The following is a 23637-nucleotide window of genomic DNA, read 5'->3' on the forward strand; positions in this document are numbered from 1 at the left end:
CAAGTTTTGGACCTTCCTCTGCCATATAATTTATTATTGGGGAGACCTTGGATACATGCCATGCAAGCCGTTCCATCCACCTACCATCAATGTATCAAGTTCCCACACAATGGTGTAGAAATCACGATCCTGGGCGATGCAAACCCCTTTGGATATTGTCATAACATAAGTCATCAACCAGAGATTACCATTCCCAACAATAGAGAAGCCAACTCCTCCATGTCATACGTAAGTCCAGCCTCTCTTTCCAGTTCAAACACCACTATACCCAAGCAAGAGAAGCTCAAGATAAAAATAGGTGAAGAAGGTCCTGGAGAGTAAAATCTAAGCCAACTCTTTTGTGTTGGACAAATGCCCACTTCTCCTAGAACACATGGCAAACCTCAACAGATACTTCAAGCACCACTGATCAAGCTAGCATGTACTTTGACACCATTCATCCTTGGAAAGAGTCAAGAAGAAGAAACCATAGATGAAGACTTAGCAGAATGGATCTATAAAGATCCTATCACCACCGACATTCTACAAGCTAAGCTTCCCATAGATCAATATGGAAAAGGCCTTCTCATTATGCAAAGAATGGGATATGATGGTCAAAGTGCTTTAGGGCATTGTAAGCAAGGAAGACATGAACCGCTGCAGCTAGAATTAAAGCCCAAGGATAATACAGGACTAGGCTTTCAAAAGGAGATCCTTCCTAAGCTCAGATTCAAAGGAAAACCCAGCCAACCACTATATCAACCTATTACAAAGAGGTCACCTTTGATTATAAAAGAAGCATCAAACACCATGGCAACTGCCCCATTGAGGCTAAAAATCCCAACAAAACCATCTACAACACCAATCATCCCGCCAATCAAACCATCAACCCCATTAGCAGCAACAACTGTATCACAACCCACAACAGTATCTACGACATCAGCAGTTCCAGTAGAAGCAACAGAGTCAACACTACCAATACTCCCCATATCAGATTCGTTGATCCCCATAATCCTTCCTACAACACTGATCATTTCATATACAAAGGTACATCAAATGATCACACCTGCAGTATTTAACTCAAAGGATATCCCAGTATGGTACAATAACCGGTTACTAAAAAGTGACTCAGAAATTGACTCACATGAGTGGGAATTCGATTCCATATAGCTTAATACTTTAGACGAGGAAGACACATCACCACCTCCACCTCGCAAAGACATTCCTATTTATGGAGAAGCACAGATAAAGACCTCTTGGGTTCTTGAACTGGACACATCTTCCATAGACCTTACGTCACATCCTACACCTGATTTTGTCAGGGAGAGTGCCATCAATGACCTTCACCACAACTTCTTAACCCTCACTGACACATCTAATGAACTTAACCTAATCGATGAAGTAATGCCCATTATTCATCATGAACTCATCGAATGGAACCAACCTAATCCCCCTTATCTTGACCTTTTCCAAAATGATGAGGCGATCATTGACTTTTTGGAACTATGGGATAACATACCAAGTGGGGATCATAAAGATAGATTTGCCATAGAACTTAATAGCGCAACATACTTTGAGGAGGATGCCAAACCTTTCAGCTACAAAAATATAACAATAAAACATGGATCTTCCAGTGAAAACCACACTGTGGCACTGTTTGATCCCATAAAAGTAAAAAGAAAGAGTGTATCCAATGGTGAAAACCTCTCCGAGGCACTAAAGGATGAAAGGTTTGACATTCTCCTTGCTAGTACACAACAAGAACGATCAACAATTCTTATCGAGGAAACCAAAGAATACAACGTGGGGACTCTTAAAACTCCTCACCACATACATCTGGCATCTCTTTTAACTCCAGAGAAACAACCTAAATTTGTAAAATTCTTCCCAGAAGCGCCAGATTAAGTTTGCATGGTCATAAGAAGACATGCCTGGGCTTGATCCCAATTTAGTCATGCATCACCTCACCGTAGCAAAAGGAGCCAAACCTGTCAACCATAAGCTTTGCAAAATGCATCCTCAGATTGCAGTACTAGTCAAAGCAGAACTCAAGAAACTCCTAGATGTTGGTTTTATTAGACCAATTGATTATGCAAATTGGATATCCAATATTGTGCCTATCGGCAAGTCAAATGGGGGCATCCGTATTTGGGGGCATCCATATTTGTACTGACTTTAGAGATCTGAACAAGGCATGTCCTAAAGATGACTTCCCCCTACTAAATATCAATATCATAATAGACCTAACAGTAGGACATGCCACGCTTTCACTCATGGATGGCTTTTTAGGGTACAATCAGATAAATATCACACCAAAGGATCAACATAAGACAACCTTCACATGTCCATGGGGCACATACTGCTAGAATGTAATGACTTTCGGTCTAAAGAATGCAGGAGCAACCTATCAATGAGCAATGACCACCATCTTCCATGACATGATGCATACCATAATGGAAGATTATGTTGATGACTTACTGGCAAAATCACTCACAAGAGAAGGTCATCTAGAAATATTAGAGAAAATATTTGATAGACTGGAACAATATCATGTGCGACTCAACCCAAAGAAATGTGTCTTTGGAGTAACCTCAGGGAAGCTTCTAGGATACATTGTCTAAAGCAAAGGTATTGAGGTTGATCCTGTAAAGGTCAAAGCAATCATGGACATGACACCACCAAATAACATCAGTCAGCTAAGGACATTGCAAGGACAACTTCAATCCATCCGAAGATTCATTGCACAACTAGTTGATAAGTGTCGCCCATTTACACACCTGTTACACAAGAACATCCACTTTCAATAGAATACCAGATGCTAGCAAGCATTCTAGATGCTTAAAGACTATCTCATGAAGACACCATTACTGATCCCACCAGATTCAAGTAGACCTTTACTTCTCTATATATCAGCAACAAGTACAACATTGGGTGTACTATTGGCACAACATAATGTAGAAGGGAAAGAGTGTGCTGGTTACTACATTTCTTGCACACTGGTTGGCTATGAACTCAATTACACACCTATTGAGTGAGCTTGCCTAGCAGTAATCCTGACAACCACTAAATTGAGGCACTATCTATTGACACATAAAGTACAGCTCATTGCAAAGATTGATCCACTCAAATACTTACTCAGCAAAGCAGCATTAACATGTTGCTTGGCCAAATGGGTGATGATTCTAAGTGAATTTGACATCGAGTATGTAGACCAAAAAGCTATTAAGGGTCAAGTCATTGCAGATCAGTTGGCCGATGTACCACTCACAGGCAATCATCCTCTCATTTCCATTTTTCCAGATGAGGAGATATTCATGATCACAATAGCACAACCATGGAAACTATACTTTGATGGTTCATACACTAGGCATGGCTCGGGGGTAGGCATTCTGTTTATCACACCTCAAGGTGACAGCATCCTGAAGTTTTATAGGCTCACATTTCCATGCACAAACAACATAGCAGAGTATGAGGCCTTGATCACAGGATTCAGGCTAGCCATACAATGGAAGTTACAAGAAATACAAGTATATGGGGACTCCCAACTGGTCATTCGACAAGCAACTGATGAATATCAGACAAAGGATGACAAGCTCATGCCGTACAAACAAATGGTGGATAGTCTAAAGGCATCATTTAATACTATCACCTTCGAGCAGATACCTAGAGATCAAAATCGAGCTGTTGATGCTATGGCTACCATTGCATCTCTCCTAGATCTTCCACAAAATTCAACACACTATGAGTTCTTGGTAGAACAACTTTGGATCCCCGCTTATGATATCCCTAAAACTGAGATGATATGTCGCCTTATCGGTTCTGAATCTCCATGGTACGGTGAGTTCTACACCTACCTCCATGATCACACACTTCCTCCTAACCAATTGAATAACCAATGTAAAACTTTCATTCGCCAAACCGCTCGATATACCATTATTGCTGAAACCCTATACCGACGCAGTCTTGATGGTACTCTCCTTCGATGTTGGAACATGATGAGATAACAAAGGCCTTGGAAGAGGTACATGAAGGAATTTGTGGAACTCATGCAAGCGGTCCGTCACTGGCCAAGAAACTCTTGCACACTAGATACTATTGGCCATCTATGGAAAAAGACTCCTACTACTTTGTCATAAAGTGCAAGAAATGCCAAGTTCATGGAGACCTGATACATGCACCCGCACAAGAATTGCAACCAATCACAACACCATGACCTTTTTGTCAATGGGGCTTTGACCTTGTGGGTAAAATCCATCCATCTTCATCCAACAGCCACAAATTCATTATTACCGCCACAGAATACTTCACAAAGTGGATCGAAGCTATTCCACTTACCCAAGTCACTGGCAAGCAGATCGCCTCATTTATCCTTAATTACATCATCTGCTGGCATGGTGTACCCATGTCCATCATCATAGATAATAGACTTCCTTTCAAGAATCAGGATGTCCATGAGCTTTGTGAGAAGTTTTATATCCAACACTGCTTTTCCACTCCCTATTACCCACAATGCAATGGTCAGGCCAAAGCATCAAACAAAAAAATATTAAGAATCCTAAAGAAGATAGTCAATGATGCCGGTCGTGATTGGCACGTTCAATTGAATCTAGCACTATGGGCATATCGCACTAGCATTCGAACCCCTACAGGTGTAACTCCCTACTCACTAGTCTATGGTGCAGAAGCTATCTTACCTATTGAGGTCGAGATACCATCTCTACAAGTTTCCTTGCACAATCTCATCGATGATGAAGCATACAGAGTATCATGTCTCCAAGATTTAGAGCTACTTGATGAGAAATAACAAGCTGCATACAATCACCTTAAGGCCTATCAGCAACGCATGAGCAGAAGATATAATCATCGGGTTAGACCTCGTACATTTGAGGTCGGTGATCTTATTCTTGGAGAAAATCCTCGTAACCAACCCAACTAAGAACATCAGGGAAAGTTTGAATCAAATTGGCTAGGTCCATATGTTGTCACTGCTGTATTTGGGTCTGAGGCATATCAGTTGGCTACTTCAAAAGGAGAACCCCTAGTAGATCTGATCAACATCATGCACCTTAAAAAGTTTTATACATAAGTTGTACAGAGCATCAAGCTCCCATGCATATCGGGAAAAACACCAAAAACATTCAGATAAATGTCCTAAAGAAAATATAAAAAAATCTAAATAGTAAAGAAAAATCATGCATCCAAATGGTGAACAACCACTCAGGTGGCACCTTGGGTAAGTACGATGGTAAAAACCTGGAAAATAGGCGCCGCTCATAAAGGCTATGGCTTCATTGTTTTTTAGACTTGTTGCGATCACATTCACTACCTTCACTCATCCATCAATCCAAAACCATGGCTTGTTATTGGTCTGCAATCAAGGATAGTATTTTAGGCGTCTTGCATCCCGCTTTTTCAAAGTCATGCCTAAACTGGGGCCAATACCCTTAAACTATTGGATGGAAGTGGATTCTACAATACTTATGATTCATTGGTTCTTCGTTCAAAACTTGTCTCTCAAAATACCAAAAACATTCAAAACAACCACAAAATCCAAAAACACTCAAAAAATATCTCACAAAATCCAAAAACATCAAAAAAACATCAAACAATAAAAAACATGGCAACACCTTGTGCATCCTCATCCGAGTAGATACCAACCAAAACATTACAAAAAACTCCAACAAAGACCACTTATCTGATCAACCAAACAATCAACATCAAACACACAAACTGTGTAACAAGGAAGCATCCTTCCTTACCAAAACAAGGACAAGATGACATTTTCTTTGACAAGAAAATTTTGTTTAAGCTATCAAGTACTTGGTTGATTTGTAGGTTATTCATTCAGGTTCCTACAACATTGTTTGTGTATCTTCTCTGAATTATTCCGATGAAGTATTGGGGCATGTACTAATGGTGTCTACGTGGGAAGTTCACTAAGCTACGTGATCTTATGAAAAATACAGTGATAGATCACTACGACTTGCTAACTACAACATATACCTTGACCATATGAGCATGAACCATTATCGAGGATCCATATTCTTTTATTCTTTATATATGTTGTTTGCCTACAGATATGATGCTCCATCCTTGGTTCCTACTACCTCATCCAAACTCGATAATGGTTTATCTCTGATTACGGTATGAACTTGTCTTAGGATATGATCGACAAAAGATCAAGGAGGACGTTCTAAGTCATGCATGAAAGGAGATAATCCTTGTCTATTCCGCAAGCAATACTCAGGTCAGCTTGATCCATTACATCAAGTTGCTTGTATTAACTTGCTATATCAAAATTCATGTAAGAACTACTCAGGTCATCTTGAATCATTATGTCAAGTTGATTATATTTTCTTACAACATTTTAAAAGCTCAATGATGAAAATAAAGCACTATGGATCATCATTTCATCTCATTTGTTTATATGGCATTCCGTTGCATATCGACCATCTATTTACTCATTCACTATTCATATACATAGTTTTGTGTGCAAGTGTGAACAAAATTAATGTGAACAACTATGTGAAAATTGAGTTGGTCTTGGATACAATCACGACGGAGTACTCTGATACATCACCAGTGCATCATGCAAAGTCTAAAAAGAACCTTGCATTCATCTATCATGATCATATCATCATTATTACATTTAGTTGCATTTGCATCGAGTGCATTTTATATCATTTAGTTAAATACAAGTACATATAGTTCATTATCATTTATTGACATTAGTCTTATTATATCATTTCATCATTGCATAAATCATGACATTTAGATTCATCCATATAAAAAATTGTCCTTGATTGTATTAGCCTGTACTATGTGTTCATTTAGTGCCAGTTACCAATCATTATCATTTATCATCATTTATCATAATTTATCATCATTTATCATTGCATACATCTCTTTTTCTATCCATTAGTTAAGTGAATTCATTTATCCATTTAGTATGTTTTCATACTCATTCAATTCATTTCATTTAAGATTCATTACCAACATGCATTTATTCTACCTTTTCATTGCATTAAGGTGCAGTTACCCATGAGTTGCATTATCACTTCATCATATTTTTCATCATATAGACTCATAAACAAACACCATTTGTTTCTGTAGTCACATAAATCTATCCAGTTTAATTAAATGAATATTTGCTATTTATTTGATTAAAAACCCACTAGCCATCAGTTAATTAAATTAATATTTAATTAATTCATCTTCAAACATTCTCCTATTAATTAAATAAATTATTCAATTTATTTTAATTAATTCATTCAATCAAATTCACAAATCAATTAAATGAATAAGTCATATTTATTTCATTTAATCCCCTTTTCCTCTTTTAAATAAATTAAATAAAATATTTATTTAAATCAGTATTCCCCCCCACTTGCATTTTCCTACAAATGCAAGTTGCAACCACAAGTTGAAATAAATTAAATTTATTTTAATTAAAATCCTATTTTCCCTCACCCACCAAATCCACTTGCACTCCTAAACCCCCTTCTAGATTCTTCTAACCCCTTCCTAATTAACCTAATCCGTCCCCTAATTATTGTCACATTCCTAAGCAACTTGAAGTCACTTCTCAAAGACTTCAAAGTCTTTGAAAATCATTAAATGCTTGGTGTGATCAACAAGTTAACCTCTAAAGTCTTCCAAACCATTAATGGCTCTTACATGACCATTTATGGTTAACCCCTAACTCAACCCTCATATGACTCATGTGTCTCTTCAAGTATTTATTGCTTTGACCATGGTTATCCCTTTTACCTTTGCACAAGAGTTTATCCATTGGATAAAAGCTTTATTCTTTGAATAAAGAATTTATTCACTCAACCCAACCTCGACCTTAACTCCTAAGTTAACTCTCAGGTCATTTCAAGCATTTAATGCTTATTTCCTCTCCTGTCAACCTATCTCATATGGAAACTTGTCATCCTGGGATTGGGTTGAAAGCCATCACATGGATTTGATATCATTCAATCCTGACCCTTGTTGAGATTACTCAATCTCAACCATCCATTGCTCCATTTTTTCTATAAATAGAGCCCATTTCTTCATAATCCAGAACCTGAAATTTGTATGCATCTAAGTTATAGTGAATTTTAGAGAGCATTCAGCATAAATCACTAATATCTTATTATTTTGGCCTAAAATAAATCATTTTAGCATCATAGCATCTAATATTAGCTTTTATTCACATGTGCATAGCATTTTAGAGTAAACATTTCAATCTTGAACTTCCATAAGCATCCATAGTGCAAAAAGCTACTGAGAGCTACACTAGTTTGGAACTTGGAGAGGAGAGGAACAAAGAAGAAGGAGCTAAGAGCATGTTAGGAGGCATTTGGAGATGTCTCATTATATTTACTTTCCTAGTTAAATATTTCTTCATGTTTTTGGTGTCTCTTTTGATATGCCTGCTTAGATTAGTTATTGGTTGATTAACACTAATGATTTCTTGTGTTTTTGTGTGTTATTCCACCACAGGTTCTAGTCTAACCTTGTCCATTTTGCAGAGCATCATTTGGTGAACCTGATGTGATTCATAAGGTATGTAGTACCAAAGTCAAAGAAATATCAAGATGTGGGCTGAATTTATCGCAACTGGCCATTTGATCTCTAGGATAAAAAGTGTTTGAAGTGTTCTCATTTTTGAGTCAAGACCAGTGCAAATTGAGCCGACTTCAGGATTTGGAAAACACCTAAAAATAAACTTAAAGGAAAAAGGGTCATAAAAAGTCCAAGGATTGGGTTGATCTAGACCCATACTTATTTGTGCCTTTTGAGGCAACATTCTTGTGTTTGTGTGCTTACTTTTTTTTCTTGTCAAAGAAATATCATCAAATCCAAAAATCCAAAACAAGTATTCATCTAACACAAACATTTTCAAAAACCAAAAGATCAAAAACAAAGAGCAACAACAAAAATATCAAACTATATGACCATTCTTGACATCTTGAGAAAGAAGAATCTTCATCAACACATCAACTTGAAGAGAAGGCCATTGAGCTCAAAGGCTCTTATCAAAAGGAGGAAATTCTTCTATCTTAATAGACAAATCTTCATCTCTCATAGAGCCTTCTTACATCACATGCGTCTTTATCTTCAAGGGAAATCAAACGAATTTGATCCAGAGTCATTAAACCACAGAGCTTTTATACAATATTGAGCTTTGAGTTATCACAAAAACAAAGGAGGCAAGATCAATCTTGACTTCTTTTTAGACATTTGCATCACATATAACGTAGCTCGGGAAGAACCACCAACTCCCAAAAGAGAAGAGGAATTTTTTTTTCCATATGTGACACAAAGCTTTTATTGAAGTTAAACATTTCATCCATTATCATATCCATATCTCATCAACTCCATTCCAACTCTCAAAACACCCAAAGGTTTTTGTCCTAAGTTCTATTCTAATATTACTTGAACCAAACACAAAACATCACTTTTTAGAGTGTCTCTACATCTAGGATAAACTTGTCCTAAGAGACATTTCTACGCAGGTTAAAACTAGTCTATGAGTGAATCCTCTCATTACTAGGTAGTTGAGTCTGTAACACATCTCAGATTCCTCTAAACCTTATCACATCAAACCTCATCAAAAACAACAAACAAATCAAGAAGAAAACTTTGGTCACATCTGACTTTAAGTGCTAGAGATCCATATGCAACACACCACACCAACCCTAAATTTTTCATTTCATCAACAACTCATCATCATTTTCACCCAACTTCATCAAAAACTTATAAACAAAATGGCTCATACCATATCATGATCTAGACAACAAGAAATTGAAGAGGAAGAGGAAGAAAATATCAATGAGTTCCAAGAAGCCCTTGGAGGAAATGTAAATGATGAAAATCCAGGCACTCCTACTCCTGCAGCAATAGAAAGGGCGCAACACAATGCTCTCTTCAATAGAATTTTTGATGAGATACTCAAGAGTAATGCTGATGTTCACTTTTTAAGACTTGCTCAAGAAGGTGCTAAACTACCCTCTGACTTTGATGTTGCACAACTAAGACAAGCATCAAAATGCCAAAGTCATAATGAGGATGAAAGAGGTCGAGAACACATTATATACAACTTTCATCAAGGTAATCCCCCACCTCCTCCTCCTCCAAATGGAATAGACATGTTGCAGCAACAAGTCAAAAATCTCGCCCAACAACTTCATAGTGGTGTAAAAACCAATCAATTTTCACTCAATGACATTTGTCCCTATCCCTTTGATAGGAATCTTCATATGCCACCTTTTCCGTGAGGGTTTGAAACACCCAAGTTCTAAAAGTATAGAGGAAAAGGAGATCCTTGTGATCATGTTAGACAATTCCATTCAGTTTGCCTCGAAGTGGCATACGAGGATACATACCTAATGCACCTTTTTCCCCAAAGCTTGGGAGGAACAACCACATCATGGTTTTCCTGATTACCAGGTGGCATTAGGACATTTGAAGAGTTAGTCCAGAAATTCTTGGCACATTACTCACAGAACATTGAACGTGATGTCACAATGGCTGATCTATGTAACACTAAACAAAAACTGGGTGAGCTATTTTCAGTCTTTCTGCAACGATGGCGCCAAATGTCAAGTAGACATTCTCTTCAGTTACCTGAACAAGAACTAGTGGAAATATTTATTTCCAACTTAAATGACGAAATGGAATTTCACCTTGACGTAAAAGACACAGACTCTTTCAATGACATGATCATGAAAGGCTTAAAATGTGAGTGGGCTCTCATCAAAAAAGGGCTTATCAAGATATATAATGAGCCAAAGGATGACCCTCACCCATGCTTAAATAGTGACAAACCAAACTTCTGGAACAAAAACAAAAATATCATCAATGACGGAGTTGTCGATGCAAGAACTATCAAAAGTGCACAACCTATAGTTCAATTTGCAAGACAAAATCCCCCACCTAAGACTAACATAGTTGCTCCTCCAAATCAAGGCCGCATCACATCTCAAGACGAACCCATACAACGTCAACAAAAACCAAAGTGAACATACACTCCCTTAGGGGAACCCATTGAACATATCTATCTCAGAGCTATTGTGCCTATCGCCATCCCATAAGACAATCTTGGATCAAGTTCTCCAAGAGGTGTTAGTCCTTGCAAACCTAAATACAGATCAGTTCCAAGCAATGGTCAGAAATCTAAGATCATCACCTTGTCTCACTTTCTTGGAAAGTGACAACTCCTCCTTCCAGCATCCTCATAATGCCTCACTCCATATTGAAGGGTTTATCAACCAACATAGGATCAAGTGAGTCTTGATCGACAATGGAGCATGCCTGAATATCTGTACTCTACAATTAGTCACAACTTTGGGATATGCAATTGAATCAGTGGATCCCCACAAGAAGATCACAATCAAAGCCTATGATGATGCAAAGCGTTCATCCAAAGGCACTGTAGTGCTACCAATCCGAGTGGGCCCTGTGGTGAAACACATCACTTGTCAAGTTTTGGACCTTCCTCTGCCATACAATTTATTGTTAGGAAGACCTTGGATACACACCATGCAAGCCGTTCCATCCACCTACCATCAATGTATCAAGTTCCCGCATAATGGTGTAGAAATTACAATCCTGGGAGATGCAAACCCCTTTGCATATTGTCATAATATCAATCATCAACCAGAGATTACCGTTCCTAACAATAGAGAAGCCATCTCCTCCACATCATACATAAGTCTAGCCTCTCTTTCCAGTTCAAACACCACTATACCCAAGCCAGAAAAGCTCAAGATGAAAATAGGAGAGGAAGGTCCTGGGGAATACAATTTGAGCCAACTCTTTTGTGTGGGACAAATGCCTACTTCTCCTAGAACACATGGCAAACCTCAATGGTTACTTCAAATGCCACTGGACAAGCCAACATGTCCTTTGACGCCATTCATCCTTGGAAAGAGTCAAGAAGAAGAGACCAGAGATGAGGACTTAGCAGATCTATAAAGATCCCATCAACACCGATATTCTGCAAGCTAAGCTTCCCACAGATCAGTATGGCAAAGGCATTCTCATTATGCAAAGAATGGGATATGATGGTCAAAGTGCTTTAGGGCATTGTAAGCAAGGAAGACATGAATCACTCCAGCTAGAATTAAAGCCCAAGGATAATACATGACTAGGCTTTCAAAAGGAGATCCTTGCTAAGCTCAGATTCAAAGGAAAACCCAGCCAACCACTATATCAGCCTATTACAAAGAGGTCACCTTTAATTATAAAAGCAACATCAAACACCATGGAAACTACCCCATCAAGGCTAAAAATCCCAGCAAAACCATCTGCAACACTCTTCATCCCACCAATCAAACCAGCGATCCCATTAGAAACAACAATAACATCAATAGCACCATTAGAAGCAACAACTATATCAGAACTCACAATAGTATCTACGACACCAGCAGTTCCAGTAGAAGCAGCAGAGTCAACACTACCAATACTCCTCGTATCGGATTCGTTGATCCCCATAATCCTTCCTGCAACATCGATCATTTCATCTACAAAGGTACATCAAATGATCACACCTGCAGTATTTAACTCAAAGGATATCCCAGTATGGTACAGTAACCGATAACTGGAAAGTGACTCTGAAACTTACTCACATGAGTGGGAATTTGATTCCATACAACTTAATACTTCAGATGAGGAAGACACATCACCACCTCCACCCCACAAAGACATCCCTGTTTACGGAGAAGCACAGATAAAGACCTCTTGGGTTCTTGAACTGGAAACTTCTTCTACAGACCCTACGTCACATCCTACGCCTGATTTTGATAGGGAGAGTACCATCAATGACCTTCACCATAATGTCTTAACTCTCACTGACATGTCTCATGAACTTAACCTAATCGATGAGGTAATGCCCATTATCCATCCTGAACTCATCGAATGGAACCAACCTAATCCCCCATGTCTTGACCTTTTCCAAAATGATGAGGCGATCATTGAATTTTTGGAACTACGGGATAACATACCAAGCGGGGATCACAAAGCTGGATTCGCCATAGAACTTAATAGCACAGAATACTTCGGGGCGGATGCCAAACCTTTCAGCTGCAAAAATATAACAATAAAACATGGATCTTCCAGTGAAAACCACACTGTGGCACTGTTCGATCTCACAATAGTAAAAAGAAAGAGCGTACCCAATGGTGAAAACCTCTCTAAGGTGCTAGAGGATGAAAGGTTTGACATTCTCCCTTCTAGTACATAGTAGGAATGATTAACAATTCTCATTGAGGAAACAAAAGAATACATATGGGGACTCCCGAAACGCCTCACCACATACATCTGGCATCTCTTTTAACTCCAGAGGAACAACCTAAGTTTGTAGAGTTCTTCCAGAAGCGTCAGATCAACTTCGCATGGTCATATGCAAACATGCTTGGGCTTGATCTTGATTTAGTCATGCATCACCTCACCATAGCAAAAGGAGCCATACCTGTCAAGCAGAAGCTTTGCAAGATGTATCCTCAGATTGCAGTACTAGTCAAAGTAGAACTTAAGAAACTCCTGGATGTTGGTTTCATTAGACCAATTGATTATGCAGATTGGATATCCAATATTGTGCCTGTCGGCAAGCCAAATGGGGGCATCCGTATTTATATTGACTTTAGAGATCTGAACAAGGCATGTCCTAAAGATGACTTCCCCCTACCAAACATCGACATAATAGTGGACCTAACAATAGGACATGCCATGCTTTCACTCATGGATGGCTTTTCAGGGTACAATCAGATAAAGATCGCACCAGAGGATCAACATAAGACAACCTTCACATGTCCATAGGGCACATACTGCTGGAATGTAATGCCTTTTGGTCTAAAGAATGCAGGAGCGACCTGTCAACGTGCAATGACCACCATCTTCCATGACATGATGCATACCATAATGGAAGATTATGTTGATGACTTACTGGCAAAATCACTCACAAGAGAAGGTCATCTAGACATATTGGAGAAAATCTTTGACAAATTGGAACAATATCATGTTCGACTCAACCCAAAGAAATGTGTCTTTGGAGTAACCTCAGGGAAGCTTCTAGGATACATTGTCTCAAGCAAAGGCATTGAAGTCGATCTGGTAAAGGTCAAAGCAATCATGGACATGCCACCTCCAAAGAACATCAGCCAACTAAGGACACTACAATGGCAGCTTCCATCTATCCGAAGATTTATTGCACAACTGGCAGACAAGTGTCACCCCTTTACACACCTGCTACATAAGAACATCCATTTTCAATGGGATGCCAGATGCCAGCAAGCATTCCAAATGCTTAAAGACTATCTCATGAATACACCATTGCTGGTCCCACCAGATACAAGTAGACCTTTATTACTCTATATTTCAGCAACTAATATAACATTAGGTGTACTAATGGCACAACATAATGCAGAAGGGAAAGAGTGTGCTATTTACTACATCTCTTGCACACTGGTTGGCTATGAACTCAATTACACCCCTATTGAGCGAGCTTTCCTAGCAGTAATCTTGGTAGCCACTAAATTGAGGCACTATCTATTAACACACAAGGTACAACTCATCATAAAGATTGATCCACTCAAATACTTACTTAGCAAAGTAGCATTGACAGGCCACTTGGCCAAATGGGTGATGATTCTAAGTGAATTTAACATCGAGTATGTTGACCATAAGGCTATTAAGGGTCAAGTTATTGCAGATCAGTTAGCCAATGCTCCCCTCATAGGTGATCATCCCCTCATTTTCAATTTTCTAGATGAAGAGATATTCATGATCATGACATCACAACCATGGAAACTGTACTTTGATGGTTCATACACTAGGCATGGCTCAGGGGCAGGCATTTTGTTTATCACACCTCAAGGTGACACCATCCCGAAATCTTACAGACTCACATTTCCATGCACCAACAACATAGCAGAATATGAGGCCTTGATCATAGGACTCAGGCTAGCCATACAATGGAAATTACAAGAACTACAAGTATATAGTGACTCCCAACTGGTCATTCGACAAGCAACTGATGAATACAGACTAAAGATGATAAACTCATACCATACAAACAAATGATGGACAAATTAAATGCATCATTTACTACTATCACCTTTGAGCGAATACCAAGAGATCAGAATCAAGTTGCTGACGCTATGGCTACCATTGCATCTCTCCTAGATCTTCCACAAAATTGAACACACTACGAGTTCTTGGTAGAACAACTTTGGATCGCCGCTTATGATATCCCCAAATTTGAGATGATATGTCACCTTATCGGTTTCGAATCCCCATGGTACAGTGAGTTCTATACCTACCTCCATTATCACACACTTCCTCCTAACCAATCAAATAACCAACATAAAACCTTCATTCGCCAAACCGCTCGATATACCATTATTGCTGAAACCCTATACCAACGCAGTCTTGATGGTACTCTCCTTCGATGTCTGGAATAGGATGAGATAACAAAGGCCTTGGATGAGGTACATGAAGGAATTTGTGGAACTCATGCAAGCGGTCCATCACTAGCCAAGAAACTCCTGCGCACTGGATACTATTGGCCATCTATGGAAAAAGACTCCTACTTTGTCAGAAAGTGCAAGAAATGCCAAGTTCATGGAGACCTGATACATGCACCGGCACAGGAATTGCAACCAATCACAACACCATGGCCTTTTTGTCAATGGGGCCTTGACCTTGTGAGTAAAATCCATCCATCTTCATCTAACGATCACAAATTCATTATTACCGCCACCAAGTACTTCACAAAGTGGATCGAAGCTGTTCCACTTACCCAAGTCACCGGCAGGAAGATCGCCTCATTCATCCTCAATTACATCATTTGCTGGTATGGTGTACCCATGTCCATCATCACAGATAACAGACTTCCATTCAAAAATCAGGATGTTCATGAGCTCTGTGAAAAATTTCACATCCAACACCACTTTTCCACTCCCTATTGCCCACAAGGCAATGGTTAGGCTGAAGCATCAAACAAAAACATATTAAGAATCCTAAAGAAGATAGTCAATGATGCCGGTCGTGATTGGCATGTTCAATTGAATCCAGCACTATGGGCATACCACACTAGCATTCGAACCCCTACAGGCATAACTCCCTACTCACTAGTCTATGGCGCAGAAGCTATCTTACCTATCGAGGTTGAGATACCATCTCTACAGGTTTTCTTGCACAATCTCATCGATGATGAAGCATACAGAATATCACATCTCCAAGATTTAGAGCTACTTGATGAGAAACGACAAGCTGCATACAATCACCTCAAAGCCTATCTGCAATGCATGAGTAGGAGCTATAATCATCGAGTTAGACCTCGTACATTTGAGGTAGGTGATCTTGTTCTTCAAGAGAATCCTCGTAGCCAACTAAACCGAGAACATCAGGGAAAGTTTGAGTCAAATTGGCTGGGGCCATATGTTATTACTACTGTATTTAGGTCTGGGGCATATCAGTTGGCTACTTCAGAAGGAGAACCGCTAACAGATCCGATGAATAACATGCACCTCAAAAGGTTTTATCTGCACAGAGCATCTGGCTCCCATACATATCAGGAAAACACCAAAACATTCAGAAAAATGTTCTGAAGAAAATACAAAAACATCAAAATAGTAAAGAAGGATCATGCATCCAAACGGTGAACAACCACTCCGGTGGCACCTTGGGTAAGTGCGATGGTGAAAACCTGGTAAACAGGTGCCACTTGTAAAGGCTATGGCCCCATTGTCTTTTAGACTTGTTGCGATCACATTCACTACATTCACTCATCCACCCATCCAAACCATGGCTCGTTATTGATCTGCAATTAAGGATAGTACTTCATGCATCTTGCATCCTGCTTTTTTAGAGTCATGCCTACAACTGGGGGCAATGCCCTTAACCTATTTGATAAAAGTGGATTCTGCATTACTCATGATTCATTGATTCTTCGTTCAAAACTGTCTCACAAAATCCAAAAACATTGGAAAAGAATCATCAAAATCCAAAAACATTGGAAAATCATCTCACAAAATCCAAAAACATTGGAAAATCGTCTCACAAAATCCAAAAACATTGGAAAATCGTCTCACAAAATCCAAAAACATTTAAAACTATCTCACAAAATACCAAAAACATTGGAAAACAATCATCAAAATCCAAAAACATTGGAAAATCATCTCACAAAATCCAAAAACATTCAAAACAATCATCAAAATCCAAAAACATGGGAAAATCGTCTCACAAAATCCAAAAACATTCAAAACTATCTCACAAAATACCAAAAACATTGGAAAACAATCATCAAAATCCAAAAACATTCAAAAAAATCACAAAATCCAAAAACATCAGAAAACATCAAAAAATCAATCAAAAACATGACAACACCTTGTACATACGTTTTTCAAAGCAGATACCAAACAAACACTATGAAATACTCCAACAACAACCACTTATCACATTAACCAAACAATCAACATCAACACTCAAACTATCTTCAACAAGGATGCATCCTTCCTTACCAAAACAAAGACAAAATGACATTTTCTTTGACAAGAAATTTTTGTTTAAGTTATCAAATACTTGGTTGATTTGTGGGTTATTTATTCATATCAGGTTCCTACATCATTGTTTGTGTATCTTTTGTGCATTATTCCGATGAAGTACTGGGGCATGTCCTAATGGTGTCTACGTGGGAAGTTCACTAAGCTACGTGATCATATGCAAAATACAGTCATGGATCACTATGGCTTGCTGACTACAACATATACCTCGACCATATGAGCATGAACCATTATCAAGGGTCCATATTCTTTATTCTTTATATATGCTATTTGCTTACAGGTACAATTCTCTTTCTTTGGTTCCTTCTACCTCACCCAAACTAGATAAAGGTTTTTATATCTTATTACGGTATGAACTTGTCTTAAGATATGATCAGCCCAAGATCAAGGAGGACGATCCAAGTCATGCTTGAAAGGAGATGATCCTTGTCTATTTTGCAAGCAATACTCAGGTCAACTTGACCCATTATATCAAGTTGTTTGTATTAACTTGCTATATCAAAATCCATGTAAAGAATACTCAGGTTATCTTGAATCATTATGTCAAGTTGCTTGTATTTTTTTACAACATTTTAAAGCTCAATGATGAAAAATAAAGCACTATGGATCATCATTTCATCTCATCTGTTTATATTGCATTCCGTTACATACCGTCCATCCATTTACTCATTCATTATTCATATACATGATTTTGCATGCAAGTGTGAACAAAGTTAAATGTGAGCAGTTATGTGAAAATTGAGCTGGTTTTGGATACAATCACGACAGAGTACTCTGATACATCATCAAGTGCATCATACAAAGACTAAAAAAACCTTGCATTCATCTATCATCTTCCCATCATAATTTCATTACATTTTAGTCGCATTTGCATTACTCTTTAGCCATTCATTAGGGTGCATTTAATATCATTTAGTTGCACTTACCCCATATAGTTCATTCTCATTTTACTTGCATTAGTATCATTATATCCTTTCATTATTCCCCTCATGACATTTAGATTCACTTACATAAATAATTGTCCTTATTTGCATTTCCTACCATGATTACTCATTACTATACATTCATTTAACATCAGTTAGTGATCCTCATTTATCATCATTTCAACACTTATGTATCATACATTTGTTTAGGTTTCCAATAAATTGCATACATTCATTTATCTATCCATTAGTTAAAGTGCATTCATTCATCCATTTTAGTATATTCTTATACTCATTTTATCTCACTTAGGATTCATTAGTTTGCATTTATTATCCCTCTTAATTGCATTAAGGTGCAGTTATTCATTAAACATGAGTTGCATTATAATCACATTATCATTTTACTTCCTCATATTTTGACATTTAGAAATCATCATTTAAACATTTGTACTTTACATTTTGTTTATCCACATATACATTCATTTTTAAACCATCTAGATGCATATTCATAAATAAATCATTCATTAAAAAGTATTACATTAACATCATTGCATATCATTATCCCATCATTGTGTTAATATAAAGTACAAAATACTATCTATACCATCATAAATCATCATTTTATTATGTATACATAACCATCATGGCATTACATACATCAAGCATTCTATCCCAAAACATCAATGCACACATATATCAACCTGCATCCACATGTTAGCATAAATCATCATAAAACATGCATATAGGAATCATCTCATAAACACATACATATAGCAAAGAACAAGTATCCATCTAAGCATAAATCATGAAATCACCATCAAGAATAAACTCCATACATATCAAAATGCATATCATCACAAAATATGGGATCTCCTCATATATATTATCTCATATCTTAGAGTACAATGAAGTCCACAAAATCGGCTATCAAGAGCCACCCAAGGTACAGTCCAAAATGACAATATCAAAATATACAAAATGCTCTCTCAGATGCCACTCTGACTAGATGCTGCACCACCATCACCACCTGCTCCCCCACTAGTCCCTGCACCATTCGATCTATCTCTCCATGGAGGCCCCATCAAACCCCCACTAGCTCCTGCACTACTTGACCTATCTCTCCATAGAGGACCCATCACACCACCACTGCTCTGCATCCTCTGAGACCGCATTGATCTGGCCTGCCGCATCTATGAATAACTTAGTGCCCGTCGACTAGATGGCACCTCCTGCTCATATAGGCCCTGCCAGTAATCCACCTCTGCACCTGCTCTCCATATCTCCCTCTCCAAAGCCTCCACAGATGACCCTTGTCCAGGTACTCCCTCCAAGGCCCACACTCTCTCCTGCAACTAGATCACCTTGTCCATGGCCTGATCTCTCTCTTGCAACACCACAATAAGCTCTGACTCTCACGCAAATAGCTGCACATCTCTAGCTGCAACCTCCACCTGTGTCTCGGCTACTGTAAGTTGAGTCTTCAAATGTAATATCATATGATCCCGAAGATCTCCAATGGCTCCCTCCCCTGTATCCATAGGTGCCTCGCCTGTAGCTCCCTCTCCAGTGGCTCCTTCCCCTCTATCCATTGGTACCTCCCTCTCCCCCATACCTCTCCCACCCAATCTAACTCCTCCCTGCATGAAAGGTCCTTGTGATATCCGCAATGGCAAACTGCCTCTCCCCCTCCACTGAAGTCGACCACCATCACCACCTCCACCTTTGAATCCACCACCTCCACCATCCCCCCTCCTCCTCCTCCATTACCACCTCCTCCATCACCACCATCCCCTCTCCCTTGTCCATCTACTATAGGTCCTCGACCTCCTCTCCTCCTCCATCTCCATCCCCTATCCTCCTCAAAATCTAGAATCGACTCTGTCGGATCTGATATACGAGGAATCAGATGAGCTGCCATATACTGCATATACTCCTTTGACACCCCTACATCTACTATCCTCGGTCGTATCTCCCATGGTCTCACCTGTAGCATCTGAAACTTTGCTAAAGCTTGATCATAAGGTAGTACTGGCCCCCATGCGTACCTCTCTCAGACCACCCTGGCATACTCTCCCAATCCCCTAGGAAATCGCTGCCGCCATCCAAACTGTCTCAAAACTCTGCCAGGCAACTGTCTCTCCACATGGTAGGATGTCCTCCCAATGAGGAATCAAGTCATGAACACATATGACAACGCCTCCGCATCATCTTCCCAGGGCTCATACTCAATATACGGTCTCTAGATCATTGCATCCAAATCATCCAGTGCCCGTTGCCACCACTCTAACTTCCCCAGGTGGGGCTAACTCATCATACTGCTATACATATATACATATGGCTGGTCGACTACCTGAAATCTCAGACTAACTGGTCGGGTAACTGGTAGGTGCTCCCACTACCAAAGAGCCCCTCCCTCGATATACTACCTCATGAAGCTCCTGATATAAGTACGCCAGTACACAGAGTCCCCTCTATCATCATCTGCTCAATCACTTAATGCCAACCAACAACAATTCCATGTGATCATCGATCTGGGCACAGTAGTCCCCCCACAATCCCTGATAGCACCACTGGTAATGGCTCGTACAAAGCAGCTATATCCTCCCAGGCTATCGAACCATCATCAATAAAGACATCCTCATCAAAAAATCTCTGCACCGCTAGGGTCCCCCACGCTCTGTCATACATCACCAGTTCACCTCAAATGAGAATATGCAGGATGCGCCATACATCCTCCGATGTCACAGTCATCTCCCCCTGTGCCAAGTGAAACATGCATGTCTCACTATGCCAGCGCTCTGCCAATGCTGTAATCAAACCGTGATTCATCTGAATCATAGGCATATACATCATATCGTACAGACCAGTCACTGCAATACAATCCACCTCGGCCTCAGTCAACCATTCGCGCAGCCTCTGTGTGGCGGGATGCCTCTCGCGCAACTGTAAGACGTGAAGATCCTCCTACACAAGTGCATCAACCATCATCATCAGTTGTTTTGTTTCAAACTTTCTTAAGTTTAAACCTAGACTATCAATAGATACTTTGATCAAGTATCTTCAGGTCTCAACAGGTTAGCAATCATGACACACTTAGACTTCAACAGACATCTATCCTAATGACCTAGGTCTCATCGGGGCTGCTATGGTTCAAAACAACTCTCACCTTCATCTCTCCATCCATCCATCATTGACATCAGGATATTTTTGTTCACACAAACTGGAGCATCTATTTTCTTGCACAAAAGCGCTATCTTGCAAACAAAAGTGCTATCTCCTAACAATAGCTCTAATACCCTAACAAAAGCGCTTAATCAATTATGAAATAGCGCTACTCAATAGCAATAACACTTAATCAAACCGTAAAAGCGCTACATTAGCTATGCAATAGCGCTACTCAACATTAGTAACACTCAATCAACTACTCAATAGCGCTAAACAAACAATAGCATTCAAACACCTAAGCAATAACACTAACCTTTACAAAAGCGCTAAAATGACTACACAATAGTGCCATTGCGGCACAATAGCTCTAATTCAATTGACAAAAATGCCAAAACAAAGTTCTCGCGCTATTGTCTCGACTTAACTTGGACCTAGCTAAAAACACATAAAAAAATGCATAAAATTCAAAAATTCAAATTCACATACCGCTGGTCCATAGTCATTTGGCCGCTAGAATCGACGGACTCGCTCTAATCGGTGCTCTGCTATGGGAACCGACATCCTGACTATTCCTTTCTCTTTCAGAAAGTCACTATCAGAGATACAATTTAACTATGGTTGCGGATACAAATGAGCCTGTTTTCACCCCTTTCTTCCCATATAAACCCTTCGCCGTACCCCTAATTTTTCCCCGCTCATCGCCGTGGTCCCCGTGAACTTCCCGAGCCTCCCGTTTCTCCATTTTATCTCCGATTTCTTCTATTTTTCACCAGCATTGCTAAAGTCTTCTCTTCTATCACACTGCCAATTTTCATTCATTTTCGAGAGCGCTTGATTTTTCAAATTTTTTTGACCCATCTCTCGAGGGGGCATACCACCCATTAAATTAACATTTATGGGGCATATTTCTTCGCACCTATTTTTCTTTCTTTGAAACGATGCGATAAAATTACACCGTCTCAAAGAGGGGCAAATGTAGTCACATAAATCTGTCCAGTTTAATTAAATAAATATTTGCTATTTATTTGATTAAAAACCCACTAGCCATCAGTTAATTAAATTAATATTTAATTAATTCATCTTCAAACATTCTCCTATTAATTAAATAAATTATTCAATTTATTTTAATTAATTCATTCAACCAAATTCAGAAATCAATTAAATGAGTAAATCGTATTTATTTCATTTAATCCCCTTTTCCTCTTTTAAATAGATTAAATAAAATATTTATTTAATTCACTATTCCCCCCCCCACTTGCATTTTCCTACAAATGCAAGTTGCAACCACAAGTTGAAATAAATTAAATTTATTTTAATTAAAATCCTATTTTCCCTCACCCACCAAATCCACTTGCACTCCTAAACCCCCTTCTAGATTCTTCTAACCCCTTCCTAATTAACCTAATCCATCCCCTAATTATTGTCACATTAATAAGCAACTTGAAGTCACTTCTCAAAAACTTCAAAGTCTTTGAAAAACATTAAATACTTGGTGTGATCAACAAGTTAACCTCTAAAGTCTTCCAAACCATTAATGGCTCTTACATGACCATTTATGGTTAACCCCTAACTCAACCCTCATATGACTCATATGTCTCTTCAAGCATTTATTGCTTTGACCATGGTTATCCCTTTTACCTTTGCACAAGAGTTTATCCATTGGATAAAAACTTTATTCTTTGAAATTTATTCACTCAACCCAACCTTGACCTTAACTCCCAAGTTAACTCTCAGGTCATGTCAAGCATTTAATACTTATTTCCTCTCCTCTCAACCTATCTCATATGGACACTTGTCATCCTGGGATTGGGTTGAAAGCTATCACATGTATTTGATATCATTCAATCCTGAACCTTGTTGAGATTACTCAATCTCAACCATCCATTGCTCCATTTTTTCTATAAATAGAGCCCGTTTCTTCATAATCTAGATCCTGAAACTTGTATGCATCTAAGTTATAGTGAATTTTAGAGAGCATTTAGCATAAATAACTAATATCTTGTTATTTTGGCCTA

Source organism: Cryptomeria japonica, chromosome 8, assembly GCF_030272615.1.
Source record: "Cryptomeria japonica chromosome 8, Sugi_1.0, whole genome shotgun sequence".
In the NCBI taxonomy this organism is placed as follows: Eukaryota; Viridiplantae; Streptophyta; class Pinopsida; order Cupressales; family Cupressaceae; genus Cryptomeria; species Cryptomeria japonica.